This window comes from Neoarius graeffei, chromosome 19, assembly GCF_027579695.1.
Source record: "Neoarius graeffei isolate fNeoGra1 chromosome 19, fNeoGra1.pri, whole genome shotgun sequence".
In the NCBI taxonomy this organism is placed as follows: domain Eukaryota; kingdom Metazoa; phylum Chordata; class Actinopteri; order Siluriformes; family Ariidae; genus Neoarius; species Neoarius graeffei.
In genome coordinates this window covers 57,339,320-57,356,975 of record NC_083587.1, presented here as the reverse complement: position 1 = coordinate 57,356,975, position 17,656 = coordinate 57,339,320, and the positions used below count along the sequence as shown (strand labels likewise).

At 50.8% G+C, this 17,656-nt stretch overlaps 1 long non-coding RNA gene across 1 annotated transcript; it reads right to left on the bottom strand.

Moving 5' to 3' along the window:
- Nucleotides 1-6,424: 6,424 nt before the first annotated feature.
- On the bottom strand, nt 6,425-7,195 carry LOC132867984 (uncharacterized). Its single transcript, XR_009650791.1, has 2 exons — nt 6,763-7,195; nt 6,425-6,484 (listed from the first exon to the last, which is right to left on the bottom strand). It is a non-coding gene; the product is annotated as an uncharacterized LOC132867984 (long non-coding RNA).
- Between the last annotated feature and the right edge of the window lie 10,461 nt (nt 7,196-17,656).

Here is a 17,656-nt window from a genome sequence, read left to right as displayed (position 1 = left end):
CTCTCCCTCTGCTCTCGCTCTCTCTTTAAATAGGCGCGGTCACTGGGGAAGACACACAAACACACGTTAATAGACCTCAGGTGCAGTGATTCTGTCACTTACCTTCCCTGACTCCGCCCTCCGGTCATAGACCGACGTTTGACCACGCCCCCGCTTCCACATACCCCCACCGCCCGACTAAGGCTGGGCGGCCATCCGGCCTGCAGCCGACCCCCCTCCCCTTGACGGGAGAGGAAGTCCACTACGACCATCTGCACCCCCGGCCTGTGGATCACCTTGAAGTTAAAGGGTTGGAGTGCCAGATACCAACAGGTGATCCACGCATTGGCATCCTTCATGCGGTGGAGCCACTGGACGTGCGCGTGGTCTGAACAGAGGGTGAAAGGGCATCCCAGCAGGTAGTAGCGGAGGGCGAGGACCCCCCACTTGATCGCGAGGCACTCTTTTTCGATGGTGCTGTAGCGCCCCTCACGTACCGACAGCTTTCTGCTGGTGTATAGCACTGGACGGTCCTCCCCCTCCACCTCCTGGGACAAAACAGCCCCCATCCCCCTGTCCGAGGCATCTGTCTGTAACATAAAAAGGAGAGAAAAGTCAGGGGAGTGTTATAATGGCCCCCCACACAGTGCAGCCTTCACCTCAGAGAAAGCCCACTGGCATTGCTCCGTCCACTGGACCGGGTCTGGTGCCCCCTTTTTAGTCAGATCAGTCAGTGGGCTGGTGACGTCCGAATAATTAGGTATAAACTTACGATAGTAGCCAGCCAGCCCCAGGAGCTGTCTCACCCCCTTTTTGGTCTTGGGCCTCGGGCAGGCCGCAATTACTGCTGTCTTGTTAATTTGGGGACGCACCTGCCCGTTGCCCAAGTGGAAGCCCAGATACCGTACTTCCACATGCCCAATCGCACACTTCTTTGGGTTGACTGTGAGACCCGCTCGCCTCAGCGACCTAAGGACGGCCCTCAGGTGTTGCAGGTGCTGCGGCCAGTCATTACTATAGATAATGATATCATCGAGGTACGCGGCCGCATAGGTGGCGTGGGGGCAGAGGACCCTATCCATCAGCTGCTGGAACATAGCGGGTGCCCCAAACAGCCCAAAAGGAAGTGTGACAAACTGGTGTAAGCCAAACGGTGTGGAAAAGGCCGTTTTTTCTCGGGATAAAGGAGTCAAGGGGATCTGCCAATAACCCTTTGTCAAATCCAGTGTCGAGTAAAAGTGAGCCATGCCTAGTTGATCGAGCAACTCATCAATACAAAGCATTGGGTAGACGTTGAATTTAGACACTGCGTTGACTTTTCTATAGTCTACACAGAACCGGAACGACCCATCGGCCTTGGGTACCAAGACCACTGGGCTGCTCCAGTCACTGTGGGACTCCTCGACGATGCCCATTTCGAGCATGGCCTCGAGTTCTTCCCGAACCACTTTTATCTTGTGTTCGGGTAGCCTGTAAGGGCGGCTGTGCACTACCACCCCCGGGGGTGTCTCAATGTGGTGCTCTATGAGGTCGGTGCGGCCGGGCAGGGGCGAGAACACGTCCGAAAACTCGGTCTGCAACTGGGTAACCTCCGCGAGTTGGGTCGGGGAGAGATGGTCTCCACAGGGGACCGGAGAGGTACGTGATGCCAATGCTCCCTATTGAACCTCCAGTCCCAGCTCCGCCTTCTCCAGAACCACCGACACCAACACCACGGGGACCTCCTCGTTCCAGAGTTTGAGCAGATTGAGGTGGTAAATCTGTAGCACCCCACGCCTGTCCGTTCGCCTCACCTCGTAGTCGATGTCCCCGACTCGCCGTGTGACCTCAAAGGGTCCTTACCACTTGGCGATCAATTTGGAGCTCGATGTGGGCAACAGTACGAGTACTTTATCTCCTGGTGCAAACTCCCTAAGGCACGTACCCCTGTCGTATAGGCGGGTTTGCCGTTCTTGGGCCTGCCGCAAATTCTCCTGGGTTAGGTGTGTGAGTGTGTGAAGTTTTGCGCGCAGGTCAATAAGGTATTGAATTTCATTTTTACTTGGTGAAGGTCCCTCCTCCCAATTTTCTCGCAGCACATCTAGAATGCGGCGCGGCTTACGCCCATATAACAATTCGAACAGGGAGAACCCCGTGGAGGCTTGGGGGACCTCTCGCACTGCAAATAACAAGGGTTCGAACCATTTATCCCAATTAAGTGCGTCCTTGTTTACGAATTTTTTAATTATATTTTTGAGGGTGCGATTGAACCGTTCAACTAAACCGTCCGTTTGTGGGTGATAAACGCTGGTGTGGATCAGCTTAATTCCTAATAACCCATACAGTTCGTTCAGTGTACGTGACATAAATGAGGTGCCTTGGTCAGTCAGAATCTCTTTTGGGATTCCAACTCGGGAGATGATGCGGAAGAGCGCTTCCGCAATACTGCGTGCTGAGATATTGCGAAGAGGCACTGCTTTTGGGTATCGCATTGCATAGTCCACCAGAACTAAAATAAAGCGGTACCCTCATGTTGACCGATCTAATAGCCCGACAAGATCCATCCCAATTCTTTCGAACGGGGTCTCGATTAATGGGAGAGGGCGCAAAGGCGCTTTTGGAATGGCTGCTGGATTTACTAACTGGCATTCGCGGCACACCGTACACCACCTACAGACATCGCTGCGAATCCCTGGCCAATAGAACCGGGCCATTATTCGGGCTAGTGTCTTATCCTGCCCTAAGTGTCCAGCCATGGGATTAAAGTGAGCCGCCTGGAATAGCAATTCCCGGCGGCTCTTTGGAATCAAAAGCTGCACGACTTGCTCTTTAGTCTGAGTGTCCTGCATCACTCGGTATAATCTATCCTTCATAATAGAAAAATAGGGGAAGGACGGGGTGGCGTTTGGCTGGAGCGTTTGACCATCGATTACTCTCACTTGGTCAAACGCATGCTGCAGAGTCTCATCTCAGGACTGCTCTAATGGGAAATCTGCGAGGGATTCCCCGAGAGAGGGAGGAGGAAACTGCTGCTCCTCACTCTGATGCGGAGATGACGTAGATGGCTCTGTGACAGCTGCTCCCGCCAATGCGACACCGGGACCTCCCCCTGCTGAACTACGGAAGGACCCACTCTTCACTAAATGTCTCATTAACTCCCCGAATCCCGGCCAATCAGTCCCCGAAATTATCGAGTGGGTGAGGCGAGGATTAACTGCCACCTTTACTCTAAATTTTTCCCCTCAGAAAAGAATGTGGACCGACACTAAAGGGTAGCTGTGAACATCCCTGTGCACACACAACACCTTCACCCCCTGTGCTCCCCCCAATGCCTCGTCTTGCACCAGGCTTTGGTTAATTGAGGTCTGATTACAGCCAGAGTCCATCAACGCCTGATATGTATCCCCTTGGATACTCACCGGTATGCGATACGCTCTGGCCCGATCGAGGGCGGCTCCTGGTGCGTCAGGGATCCGGACCACTGCGCCCACTTCCATTGCAGAGCACTGCTGTTGGAGGTGGCCCAGCTCCCCGCAGCGCCAGCAAACCGGCCCGGGCTTCCTGTCTGCACCGGCGCTCTGGGGCTCACTCACCTGAGGAGGGGAAGAGACAGACACAGAAAGGAAAAACAGGAGGGCACCGCGGAGACGGGGGCCAGCCCCACCCCAGCCGGCCCATCGCACCCCGTGGGGGAATGGGGCGAGGACGAGACACAGGAGGAGAGGGGGAGAGAAAGCGAGAGGAGAGGGAAGAAGAGGATGTCCACTGTCCTGCCATCAGAACAGCCGCCAAATGGTCCTCTGCCAGCTCGATGACCTGATCCAGCGATGCCGAGCGGTGGCACTGGACCCAATCTGCAGTCCCTTCTGGTAGGCGGGCGATGAACTGCTCCAGTACCACCTGATTGATGATTCCCTCGGCGTCGTGGTTGTCGGCCCTCAACCACCACCAGCAGGCATCCTGGAGCTGCTGGCCAAACGCGAATGGCTGGCTGACTTCCTCCAGGCGCAGAGCGTGGAAGCGCTGTCGCTGCTGTTTGGGGGTGCGCCCCACCCGCTGGAGGATGGCCCGGTGAAGGTCCGTGTAGACCCAGCCGGTGGTCGGCGGGGAGCTGTAGCGTAGCCAGCTGTGCCTCGGCCGTTAGCAGGGGGAGGAGGCGCGCCGCGCGCTGTTACACTGGCCAGTTCGAGGCCTCTGCTGCCTGCTTGAAGAGCGTGAGGAAGGCCTCGGGGTCGTCATGCGGGCCCATCTTAGTTAGGGTGAGGGGAGAAGGGCCCGCGGCGGTGGAGGTGGTGGACCCCGCCGACGCGAGGAGGTGCCTGAACGCCTGTCGATCTTCCTGCTGCGCCAACACCAGGGCCTCGAACTGGTGCTCTTGTTCCTTCCGGAGGGCGACTAGCCCCTGGTGCTGGCTCTGCTGGGCCGTGGCGAGGGCGTGGACCAGGTCTGCGAAGGGGGAAGACTCCATGGGGTTGTTCTTTTCCTGTGCTCCGTTCCTGGGTTTCGGCACCACTGTGGCAGTTTGTATGAGTGGGAGGAGCACAGAAAGACGGCAGGCCAGAATTAAGTTCAAAAACTCTTTTTATTTTCAGCTTGAACACTCCCCCAGCCACACACGCACGCACGCACGCACGCACGCACACACACACAAGTCTTCTGGTTGGGGAGAGAGCTCTCCCTCTCTCTTTAAATAGGGCGTGGTCACTGGAGAAGACACACAAACACACGTTAATAGACCTCAGGTGCAGTGATTCTGCCACTTACCTTCCCTAACTCCACCCTCCGGTCACAGACCGACGCTTGACCACGCCCCCGCTGCCACAGTGTGCATGGCAGGGTTGCAAGGAGAAAGCCACTGCTCTCCAAAAAGAACACTGCTGTTCATCTGCAGTTTGCTAAAGATCACGTGGACAAGCCAAAAGGCTATTGGAAAAATGTTTTGTGGACGGATGAGACCAAAATAGAACTTTTTGGTTTAAATGAGAAGCATTATGTTTGGAGAAAGAAAAACAGTGCATTCCAGTATAAGAACCTTATCCCATCTGTGAAACATGGTGGTGGTAGTATCATGGTTTGGGCCTGTTTTACTGCAACTGGGCCAGGACGGTATTTCTGACAGGGTGCAAAAATAATTGTGCAAGCAAAATTGAAAAAGAAAAAAAAGTCCCACACATCTCTTTTTAAAGACCAGGTACATATGAATGAGTGATAAGCATAGCTGTTAGTTGTGGTTTTGTTTGCCAGGAACATTAACATCATTAACATTTTTCTCTGACGTGTGAGTAAATTACCAAGAAAGACTTCATATGACTAAACATTTACTCAAAGAACACTTTGCCTGCAATGATAAACAAAACACCCATGGAATGAGTCATGCTGCAGTCTTGACCCGTTGCATCACAAGATGTGAAGCTATGATGATATGGGCTCACTTTTATATAGTGTGTTATTTAGAAAGCTTCTCTTTCACACCTTTCTCACAGTGAACACATGGTTCGACTTGTACAACCCCGATTCCAAAAAAGTTGGGACAAAGTACAAATTGTAAATAAAAACGGAATGCAATAATTTACAAATCTCAAAAACTGATATTGTATTCACAATAGAACATAGACAACATATCAAATGTCAAAAGTGAGACATTTTGAAATTTCATGCCAAATATTGGCTCATTTGAAATTTTATGACAGCAACATATCTCAAAAAAGTTGGGACAGGGGCAATAAGAGGCTGGAAAAGTTAAAGGTACAAAAAAGGAACAGCTGGAGGACGAAATTGCAACTCATTAGGTCAATTGGCAATAGGTCATTAACATGACTGGGTATAAAAAGAGCATCTTGGAGTGGCAGCGGCTCTCAGAAGTAAAGATGGGAAGAGGATCACCAATCCCCCTAATTCTGCGCCAACAAATAGTGGAGCAATATCAGAAAGGACCCAGATAGCAGAGGGTCGTTGATTCGACATGGAATCATCGGCATGTTCTTCGACCTATACGCCGTCGAATCACCGTCGATCACCGACGTTGATTCAACACCGCTTTGCTCATATGAGTTTCCGTTGAAACGACGTTGAAAAGTGGCTGGTGGTCGACAGAGAATAGACCCCCTTTCACCCTTTATTCAACTACGTATTTCGGTTGATTTATAGTTGAATTTTCGGCGATGATTCATCCAACTTTACTTCCTGTTTTATGTACAACAGGAAGGCTACAAATCAAGCAAAACAGGCTAAATTAAACTAGCTAACAATAAAGCATCGGGGCTCTTGCCTAGGATGAACACACACATGCATACTTCAACCATGAAAGTGAAACTTAATTTATATCAATGTGCGTAGGCTACGTCCTGTTTAATGTACAACAGGATATAAAAATGCATGCAACAATGCACCTCTCCTAATGTTTGTCAAGCTATCTAATGAGGCATAACTTTTAACATTTATAAGGAACAGAACACACTTGAACAAGTTCTTAGAAACATTTTATGATTTATTTATAATTGTGGCCTATTCCTCCTGTGGCGCAGACCTGTACATGGAAACAGAAAAACATAACCAAAATTAATTTGATGCAGCATTGATAAAGAAAGTCAGCAGTAGGCTATGGGTTTCTAAATGCCACCCTACCTCATTATTTGGACATGGGGAAAAACTATATTTAAAATCCAAAGAGGGATGGAGGGAGGAAAATTAAAACAAAAGAAAGAAATGAAATATAGAGTAGAGAATATTTGATAAAATTAAGGATGTTTTTATTCAGTAAACATTTAAAAAAATGTTCTACAACACTCTAGCCTAGTGACTTACCAGTAACAAAATAGACTTGAAGTATTCAGATCCGCTCTGCATAAAGCAGCTAAATCCTCTCTCTGTCTCCTGGCAGAAAGCTCCTTGGTTTGCTTGTGTCTCAATCACAGCTGGTATTCTGTAGAAAGACTTCTTTTCACCTTTCCCATCAGCTTTGTTAGAACCCTAACACAGCACAAAAGTTTACCATTGTAGGTTTATGATGAACCAAGTGCCTCGTGGGTTCACATACCGCGCGCTGCCTTTATTTCCCCCAAATAACGAGTTTGTTGGTCTTCCAATGTGGCGCAGGGTTTGTTTACTTCCGGTTTCGGGTGACGTCAGTGAAAGGGGTCTAATGGGGGCATTACCGCCACCCACTGGATTGGGGTGTAAAGCAGTCTGAACAAAACGTGTAAACATAAACATAGGAGAAATGAACCCGTTTTTCTAACTCGTCCTCACTTAGTCTACTTTTCTTTTTTGATTAGTCTGGATTTGATATTGTAAATTTAAATGTGAATCAATGTATATTCATCGGACATGAACAAATGAATAAATCTTGAGTAATCTTGAGGCGTGTATGTCCGGGGCGCGGTGTCGCGGGGGGGGGGATTGAACGAACCCTCCGATCCCCCCTGGCTACGGGCCAATTGCTCCTACCAATGTTGAAAACTGGCCGGCAAAAGTGACGATGGTTCAACGTCGTATATTCAACCTTCTCTGACGGTCGACAGATCAACCTTTACCCACATTGATTCAACGGTGATAAATCGACCCTCTCAGACGGCGGAGAAATCGACGTTTCACGGCGCCGTTTCAACGTTGATTTTCTGACGTACGACGGAAACCGACCATTCTGACCAAAACTCTACGTCGTTTCAACGACCCTCTGCTATCGGGGGAGTTCGACAGTGTAAAATTGCAAAGAGTTTGAACATATCATCATCTACAGTGCATACGTAGTAGGTGGCAGAGCGAATGTATTTTCAACTACGCCACCAGGGGAAGACAAATCCCCCTGGAACTAAAGTGGATTCACAGTTTACCCGCCAAAGGCGCTCAGGTTCTTGCAAAGTGAACAGAGACAAGGTTCTATTTCAAATCGTACAAATGTTTATTTTCCTTTAAATATTCTCATTAATAAAATCTTTAAACAGTCAGTAGTGCACGGTCCACGCACACACACACACACACACACACACACTGTGGTGGGGGTGGGGGTTAATTGGCCCACCAATGGTACAGTACAACATAAAAACAATTTAGAGTAAACAAAAGAAAAGGACAAAAAATATAAAAGCACACTGCACACAGATTCGCGGTGCCGGCCAAGCCCACAGGGCCGGTAGTCGGGCAATTCACAACTCAAGTGATAGCACACACACAAAGCACACTGTGGCAGTGGGGGCGTGGTCAAGCGCCGGTCTGTGACAGGAGGGCGGAGTCAGGGAAGGTAAGTGGCAGAATCACTACACCTGACGGCAATTAACCTGTGTTTGTGTGTCTTCCCAGTAACTGTGCCCTATTTAAGGAGGCAGAGGGAGAGCAGAAGAGAGTTTCCCGAGACAAGACGACAGTGTGTGTGTGTGTCTCGAAAATACGTTTTGAAACTGAAAAGTACGGCAATAAAGCCCTCTGATTACCTTGATCTCTGTCCTGCCATCCTCTGTGCTCCACCCACACATAGGGAACATACTACAGTGGTGCCGAAACCCGGGAAAAAGTGGAGCACCAACCAAGCAGCCCCATGGAATCCTCCCCGTTCACTGACCTGGTCCACGCCCTCGCCACGGCTCAGCAAAGCCAGCACCAGGCGCTCGTCACACTCCGAAAGGAACAAGAGTGGCGCTTCGAAGCCCTGGTGCTGGCCCAGCAGGAAAATCGCGAGGCGTTCCGGCATCTCCTCGCGTCGGCGGGGTCCACCAGCGCTCCGGCCGTGGGCCCGTCCCCCCTCACTGTCACCAAGATGGGCCCGCAGGACGACCCCGAGGCGTTCCACACGTTGGGGTGGTGTCAGAGGTTGGTGTGGGTTGTAGTGGGGGTTGGGGTGGTGTGACTGAGTTCTGAGCTTGGGACTCAAAGCGGGCAAAAAAGCTGTTTAGTTCCTCTGCCAGTGCCGCGTCTGAGTCCCCAGGTGTCACAGCACAGCCCTTGTAGTTGGTGAGGGACTGTATGCTCTGCCACACCTGTCGGGGGTTGTTGAGTTGCCCTTCTATCTTCCCCTTGTAGTCTGCTTTGGCGGCCTTGATGCCTCTCCTCAGGTTGGCGCGAGCTGTGCTGTAGAGTGCTCTGTCACCGGATCTGAAGGCCGCATCGCGGGCCCAGAGAAGTGAGCGGACCTAGCTGGTCATCCACGGTTTCTGGTTTGGCTACACCTGGATGGTCTTTTCCACAGTGACCATACCCATGCAGTACTTGATGTAAGACAGTACTGTGTCTGTGAATGTGGCCAGGTCCTCATAGTGGAAAGTCTCCCATTGTGCTTGTTCAAAGCAGTCCTGGAGTCGGGGGAGGGAGTCGTCAGGCCAGGTGATAATGGTCTGTCTTTTGGGCTTTGTTTGTCGGCTGAGGGGGGTGTATGCTGAAGCCAGGAACAGTCAGTACGTTTACATGCACATCCAAATCGAGCTGCTGTCGGTAATCGAGCAAAGGGTCCCAGCAGGGGTGCCAGACAAATCCAATCCTACATGCACACAAGGAAATCGAGCTATTGTGTGAGATACATTGTGCACCTGAGCCACAGGTGGCGCTACACGCCCCATCGTGTTGGTACACTTCTGGTTGTCATCATGAAGAAGAGCTATTCAAGAGTGTAAACAAAAAGTTATCAGTTCTGTGTTCTCCATTGCGCGTTTTCCTCCCGTCCATGAATTTTAATATATTCAACTTCTTAAGCTGAATGAGCATGAACTCTGTCTCCTCATTGCTCCAGAAGTGCAGGTTTCTGCTCGCCATTTTCTCTTCTTTGCTTGTTCCTCCTGACCTCTTCTGCTGCTCGCTACTACTGTTGTCATGCCAACTGAGGCTGTCGTGTTTCCTGCTTGTGGTCTCGTCACTTCCGGAAGGGGCAGTGCTGAAGTAAGTAGCTCGACTATGTAGCTCAATAGGGTTTACATGCACTAAGTAGCTCGGCAAAAATCGCATAATCTAGGTCGTGTAGCTCGATTACGAGAAATCAAGTTCGGTTCAATTTCAGCCTAGCTAAGGTGTTTCCATGGCATTTAGAACTATGATTTCAGTCGAGCAACGGCAGAAATTCGATTTTCTCTATGTGCATGTAAACGCACTGAGTGAGAGGTGATCTGACTGTCCCAGGTGAGGGAGGGGTATGGCTCTGTATGCACTCTTGAGGTTAGAGTACACATGATCTAAAGTTTTATCCTCCCTTGTTGAACATTTCACGTGCTGGTGAAATTTCAGTAAAACAGTTTTGAGATTTGCCTGATTAAAATCTCCTGTGATGATGTGCGCGCCGTTTGGGTAGGCACGCTGGTGATTGTTTATGGCATCAAGCAGTAGAGAGAGAGCGGTTCTTACATTAGCATCTGGTGGTATGTAGACGGCAGTGATGATAACGGCGGCTAGCTCTCTGGGCAGAAAGAAGGGTCTGCATCTCACCGACATGAATTCTAAGTCCGGGGAACAATGTCTGTCCAGTACAGTGCTATTGTTACACCAACCTTCATCAGAGGTGGAAAAACCTGGGTGCAGAAAGTAAAAACCCTGCCACATTTTTGCTCCAGCCAATTCAATGAACCAGCTGATCCTAATTACCACATCCCCTAAGCCAGGTTGATGAGCTAATTGGTGAAATCACCTGTGTTGAGAGCACAGGCAGAAGGAAAACCTAAGCAGGACTTTTACTTTGTCAATCCAGTTTTTCCACCTCTGACCTTCATTCACGTAGATGCAAAGCCCACCACCTCTTTTTTTCCCAGAGTCGCTGGTCCTGTCCGATCTGTGTAGCGTGCGGCCTGCTAGCTGCACCAAAGCGTCAGGTATTTGTGGATGTAGCCACGTCTCTGTGATGATTAGCATGCAGCATTCCCGAACGTAACGATTTCCAGCCAGCTGTAATTCCAAATCGTCTGTCTTGTTTACCATGGATCTGGCGTTGGAGAGGTAGAGACTTGGCAGTGGAGGTTTGAGTGGCTGTTATCTGAGCTTAATCAACAGGCCGGCTCTGCAGCCTCGCTTTTGCTTCCTCTCCCGACGCCGCCTCCTTCGCCTGCCAGACCTGATAACAATCCACAGAGACCCCACTGGTCTTGCTATCTCATCCGGAATGCTGTGCATGCTCCATTTTTTACATGCTAACTGTTAGTTAGCATGTAAAAATGGAGTTATGCTAACACGAATAATGTTAATTTATCTGAAGTCCTTTCAGAAATTTGTTTTAGCATAATCTTGCCAAATAAACAGAATGTAGAAATGTTTATTTTCTAGTTACAAGAAACTAGTTTCTAGTTACGTCTGAAGGATCTAATCCCATTGAGTGGTTTCTATATCCACTTCTTGGTTTTAATAACTTGCTTGTTTGCTGTACACAAACATGGCAAAAAGTTCTTGTGTTAATGGACTAGACTCCACTTTTGGATCATTAATCCCTTTTGACTGAGAATGCCCTGCATGCATGGCTTTATGTTGGCTTCTGGCACATCCATACAGTTTTACATCTGTACAATACCTACAATTAAAAACAGTTTGTTTTTATTGCATGTATTTGATTCCTGGGCTCCCATCTGTAACAGGGAGTGATATCACATCCCATTAATATGCTTTACAGTAGATTATTAGATTCTAATAAAATAGATGAGCCAAAATAACTGGGGATCTTTTTTTAATGGGCCCCAACTCATTACAAGTATAAATAGGTGGGCCTTAAAGTAGAAAAGGTTGAGAACCCCTGCTCTAAGGTACTTATCTGTACCCTTTATATACTGCTTGGGAATATACCTTTCTTGCCCTAAAAAGGTACACATGGAGGTCCAATAATGAGCCCTGGGGGGTACATTAGTGTAGATTGTACCTTGGGGGACAGAAATGGACTCCTACAGTGGTGCTTGAAAGTTTGTGAAGCCTTTAGAATTTTCTATATTTCTGCATAAATATGACCTAAAACATCATCAGATTTTCACACAGGTCCTAAAAGTAGATAAAGAGAACCCAGTTAAACAAATGAGACAAAATATTATACTTAGTCATTTATTTATTGAGGAAAATGATCCAATATTACATATCTGTGAGTGGCAAAAGTATGTGGACCTCGAGGATTAGCAGTTAATTTGAAGGTGAAATTAGAGTCAGGTGTTTTCAATCAATGGGATGACAATCAGGTGTGAGTGGGCACCCTGTTTTATTTAAAGAACAGGGATCTATCAAAGTTTGATCCTGTTTGTGGAAGTGGATCATGGCATGAACGAAGGAGATTTCTGAGGACCTCAGAAAAAGCGTTGTTGATGCTCATCAGGCTGGAAAAGGTTACAAAACCATTTCTAAAGAGATTAGACTCCACCAATCCATAGTCAGACAGATTGTGTACAAATGGAGGAAATTCAAGACGATTGTTACCCTCCCCAGGAGTGGTCGACCAACAAAGATCACTCCAAGAGCAAGGCGTGTAATAGTCGGTGAGGTCACAAACGACCCCAGGGTAACTTCTCAGCAACTGAAGGCTTCTCTCACATTGGCTAATATTAATGTTCATGAGTCCACCATCAGGAGAACACTGAACAACAATGGTGTGTGTGGCAGTTCGTATGAGTGGGAGGAGCACAGAAAGACGGCAGGCCAGAATTAAGTTCAAAAACTCTTTTTATTTTCAGCTTTTCAGCTTGAACACTCTCCCAGCCACACACGCATGCACGCACACACACAAGTCTTCTGGTTGGGGAGACAGCTCTCCCTCTGCTCTCGCTCTCTCTTGAAATAGGCGCGGTCACTGGGGAAGACACACAAACACACGTTAATAGACCTCAGGTGCAGTGATTCTGTCACTTACCTTCCCTGACTCCGCCATCCGGTCATAGACCGACGCTTGACCACGCCCCCGCTTCCACATACCCCCACCGCCCGACTAAGGCCGGGCGGCCATCCGGCCTGCAGCCGACCCCCCCCCCTTGACGGGAGAGGAAGTCCACTACGACCATCTGCACCCCCGGCCTGTGGATCACCTTGAAGTTAAAGGGTTGGAGTGCCAGATACCAACGGGTGATCCGCGCGTTGGCATCCTTCATGCGGTGGAGCCACTGGACGTGCGCGTGGTCTGAACAGAGGGTGAAAGGGCGTCCCAGCAGGTAGTAGCGGAGGGCGAGGACCGCCCACTTGATCGCAAGGCACTCTTTTTCGATGGTGCTGTAGCGCCCCTCACGTACCGACAGCTTTCTGCTGGTGTATAGCACTGGACGGTCCTCCCCCTCCACCTCCTGGGACAAAACAGCCCCCATCCCCCTGTCCGAGGCATCTGTCTGTAACATAAAAAGGAGAGAAAAGTCAGGGGAGTGTTATAATGGCCCCCCACACAGTGCAGCCTTCACCTCAGAGAAAGCCCGCTGGCATTGCTCCGTCCACTGGATCGGATCTGGTGCCCCCTTTTTAGTCAGATCAGTCAGTGGGCTGGTGACGTCCGAATAATTAGGTATAAACTTATGATAGTAGCCAGCCAGCCCCAGGAGCTGTCTCACCCCCTTTTTGGTCTTGGGCCTCGGGCAGGCCGCAATTACTGGTGTCTTGTTAATTTGGGGACGCACCTGCCCGTTGCCCAAGTGGAAGCCCAGATACCGTACTTCCACATGCCCAATCGCACACTTCTTCGGGTTGACTGTGAGACCCGCTCACCTCAGCGACCTAAGGACGGCCCTCAGGTGTTGCAGGTGCTGCGGCCAGTCATTACTATAGATAATGATATCATCGAGGTACGCGGCCGCATAGGTGGCGTGGGGGCAGAGGACCCTATCCATCAGCTGCTGGAACGTAGCGGGTGCCCCAAACAGCCCAAAAGGAAGTGTGACAAACTGGTGTAAGCCAAACGGTGTGGAAAAGGCCGTTTTTTCTCGGGATAAAGGAGTCAAGGGGATCTGCCAATAACCCTTTGTCAAATCCAGTGTCGAGTAAAAGCGAGCCGTGCCTAGTTGATCGAGCAACTCATCAATACAAAGCATTGGGTAGGCGTCGAATTTAGACACTGCGTTGACTTTTCTATAGTCTACACAGAACCGGAACGACCCATCGGCCTTGGGTACCAAGACCACTGGGCTGCTCCAGTCACTGTGGGACTCCTCGACGATGCCGATTTCGAGCATGGCCTCGAGTTCTTCCTGAACCACTTTTATCTTGTGTTCGGGTATCCTGTAAGGGCAGCTGTGCACTACCACCCCCGGGGGCGTCTCAATGTGGTGCTCTATGAGGTCGGTGCGGCCGGGCAGGGGCGAGAACACGTCCGAAAACTCGGTCTGCAACTGGGTAACCTCCGCGAGTTGGGTCGGGGAGAGGTGGTCTCCACAGGGGACCGGAGAGGTACGTGATGCCAATGCTCCCTATTGAACCTCCAGTCCCAGCTCCGCCTTCTCCAGAACCACCGACACCAACACCACGGGGACCTCCTCGTTCCAGAGTTTGAGCAGATTGAGGTGGTAAATCTGTAGCACCCCACCCCTGTCCGTTCGCCTCACCTCGTAGTCGATATCCCCGACTCGCCGTGTGACCTCAAAGGGTCCTTACCACTTGGCGATCAATTTGGAGCTCGATGTGGGCAACAGTACGAGTACTTTATCTCCTGGTGCAAACTCCCTAAGGCGCGTACCCCTGTCGTATAGGCGGGTTTGCTGTTCTTGGGCCTGCCGCAAATTCTCCTGGGTTAGGTGTGTGAGTGTGTGAAGTTTTGCACGCAGGTCAATAAGGTATTGAATTTCATTTTTACTTGGTGAAGGTCCCTCCTCCCAATTTTCTCGCAGCACATCTAGAATGCGGCGGGGCTTACGCCCATATAACATTTCGAACAGGGAGAACCCCGTGGAGGCTTGGGGGACCTCTCGCACTGCACATAACAAGGGTTCGAACCATTTATCCCAATTAAGTGCATCCTCGTTTACGAATTTTTTAATTATATTTTTGAGAGTGCGATTGAACCGTTCAACTAAACTGTCCGTTTGTGGGTGATAAACACTGGTGTGGATTAGCTTAATTCCTAATAACCCATACTGTTCGTTCAGTGTACGTGACATAAATGAGGTGCCTTGGTCAGTCAGAATCTCTTTCGGGATTCCAACTCGGGAGATGACGCGGAAGAGCGCTTCCGCAATACTGCGTGCTGAGATATTGCGAAGAGGCACTGCTTTTGGGTATCGCATTGCATAGTCCACCAGAACTAAAATAAAGCGGTACCCTCATGTTGACCGATCTAATAGCCCGACAAGATCCATCCCAATTCTTTCGAACGGGGTCTCGATTAATGGGAGAGGGCGCAAAGGCGCTTTTGGAATGGCCGCTGGATTTACTAACTGGCATTCGCGGCACACCGTACACCACCTACAGACATCGCTGCGAATCCCTGGCCAATAGAACCGGGCCATTATTCGGGCTAGTGTCTTATCCTGCCCTAAGTGTCCAGCCATGAGATTAAAGTGAGCCGCCTGGAATAGCAATTCCCGGCGGCTCTTTGGAATCAAAAGCTGCACGACTTGCTCTTTAGTCTGAGTGTCCTGCATCACTCGGTATAATCTATCCTTCATAACAGAAAAATAGGGGAAGGACGGGGTGGCGTTTGGCTGGAGCGTTTGACCATCGATTACTCTCACTTGGTCAAACGCATGCTGCAGAGTCTCGTCTCAGGACTGCTCTAACGGGAAATCTGCGAGGGATTCCCCGAGAGAGGGAGGAGGAAACTGCTGCTCCTCACTCTGATGCGGAGATGACGTAGATGGCTCTGTGACAGCTGCTCCCGCCAATGCGACACCGGGACCTCCCCCTGCTGAACTACGGAAGGACCCACTCTTCACTAAATGTCTCATTAACTCCCCGAATCCCGGCCAATAAGTCCCCGAAATTATCGAGTGGGTGAGGCGAGGATTAACTGCCACCTTTACTCTAAATTTTTCCCCTCAGAAAAGAATGTGGACTGACACTAAAGGGTAGCTGTGAACATCCCCATGCACACACAACACCTTCACCCCCTGTGCTCCCCCCAATGCCTCGTCTTGCACCAGGCTTTGGTGAATTGAGGTCTGATTACAGCCAGAGGTCTGATTACAGCCAGAGTCCATCAACGCCTGATATGTATCCCCTTGGATACTCACCAGTATGCGATACGCTCTGGCCCGATCGAGGGCGGCTCCTGGTGCGTCGGGGATCCGGACCACTGCGCCCACTTCCATTGCAGAGCACTGCTGTTGGAGGTGGCCCAGCTCCCTGCAGCGCCAGCAAACCGGCCCGGGGTTCCTGTCTGCACCGGCGCTCTGGAGCTCACTCACCTGAGGAGGGGAAGAGACAGACACAGAAGGGAAAAACAGGAGGGCACCGCGGAGACGGGGGCCAGCCACACCCCAGCCGGCCCATCGCACCCCGTGGGGGAATGGGGCGAGGACGAGACACAGGAGGAGAGGGGGAGAGAGAGAGAGGAGAGGGAAGAAGAGGATGTCCGCTGTCCTGCCGTCAGAACAGCCGCCAAATGGTCCTCTGCCAGCTCGATGGCCTGATCCAGCGATGCCGAGCGGTGGCACTGGACCCACTCTGCAGTCCCCTCTGGTAGGGGGGCGATGAACTGCTCCAGTACCACCTGATTGATGATTCCCTCGGCGTCGTGGTTGTCGGCCCTCAACCACCACCAGCAGGCATCCTGGAGCTGCTGGCCAAACGCGAATGGCTGGCCGACTTCCTCCAGGCGCAGAGCGTGGAAGCGCTGTCGCTGCTGTTTGGGGGTGCGCCCCACCCGCTGGAGGATGGCCCGGTGAAGGTCCACATAGACCCAGCCGGTGGTCGGCGGGGAGCTGTAGCGCGGCCAGCTGCGCCTCGGCCGTTAGCAGGGGGAGGAGGCGTGCCGCGCGCTGTTACACTGGCCAGTTCGAGGCCTCTGCTGCCTGCTTGAAGAGCGTGAGGAAGGCCTCGGGGTCGTCATGCGGGCCCATCTTAGTTAGGGTGAGGGGAGAAGGGCCCACGGCGGTGGAGGTGGTGGACCCCGCCGACGCGAGGAGGTGCCTGAACGCCTGTCGATCTTCCTGCTGCGCCAACACCAGGGCCTCGAACCGGTGCTCTTGTTCCTTCCGGAGGGCGACTAGCCCCTGGTGCTGGCTCTGCTGGGCCATGGTGAGGGCGTGGACCAGGTCTGCGAAGGGGGAAGACTCCATGGGGTTGTTCTTTTCCTGTGCTCTGTTCCCGGGTTTCGGCACCACTGTGGCAGTTCGTATGAGTGGGAGGAGCACAGAAAGACGGCAGGCCAGAATTAAGTTCAAAAACTCTTTTTATTTTCAGCTTTTCAGCTTGAACACTCCCCCAGTCACACACGCACGCACACACACACACAAGTCTTCTGGTTGGGGAGAGAGCTCTCCCTCTGTTCTCACTCTCTCTTTAAATAGGGTGCGGTCACTGGAGAAGACACACAAACACACGTTAATAGACCTCAGGTGCAGTGATTCTGCCACTTACCTTCCCTAACTCCACCCTCCGGTCACAGACCGATGCTTGACCACGCCCCCGCTGCCACAGTGTGCATGGCAGGGTTGCAAGGAGAAAGCCACTGCTCTCCAAAAAGAACACTGCTGTTCATCTGCAGTTTGCTAAAGATCACGTGGACAAGCCAAAAGGCTATTGGAAAAATGTTTTGTGGACGGATGAGACCAAAATAGAACTTTTTGGTTTAAATGAGAAGCATTATGTTTGGAGAAAGAAAAACAGTGCATTCCAGTATAAGAACCTT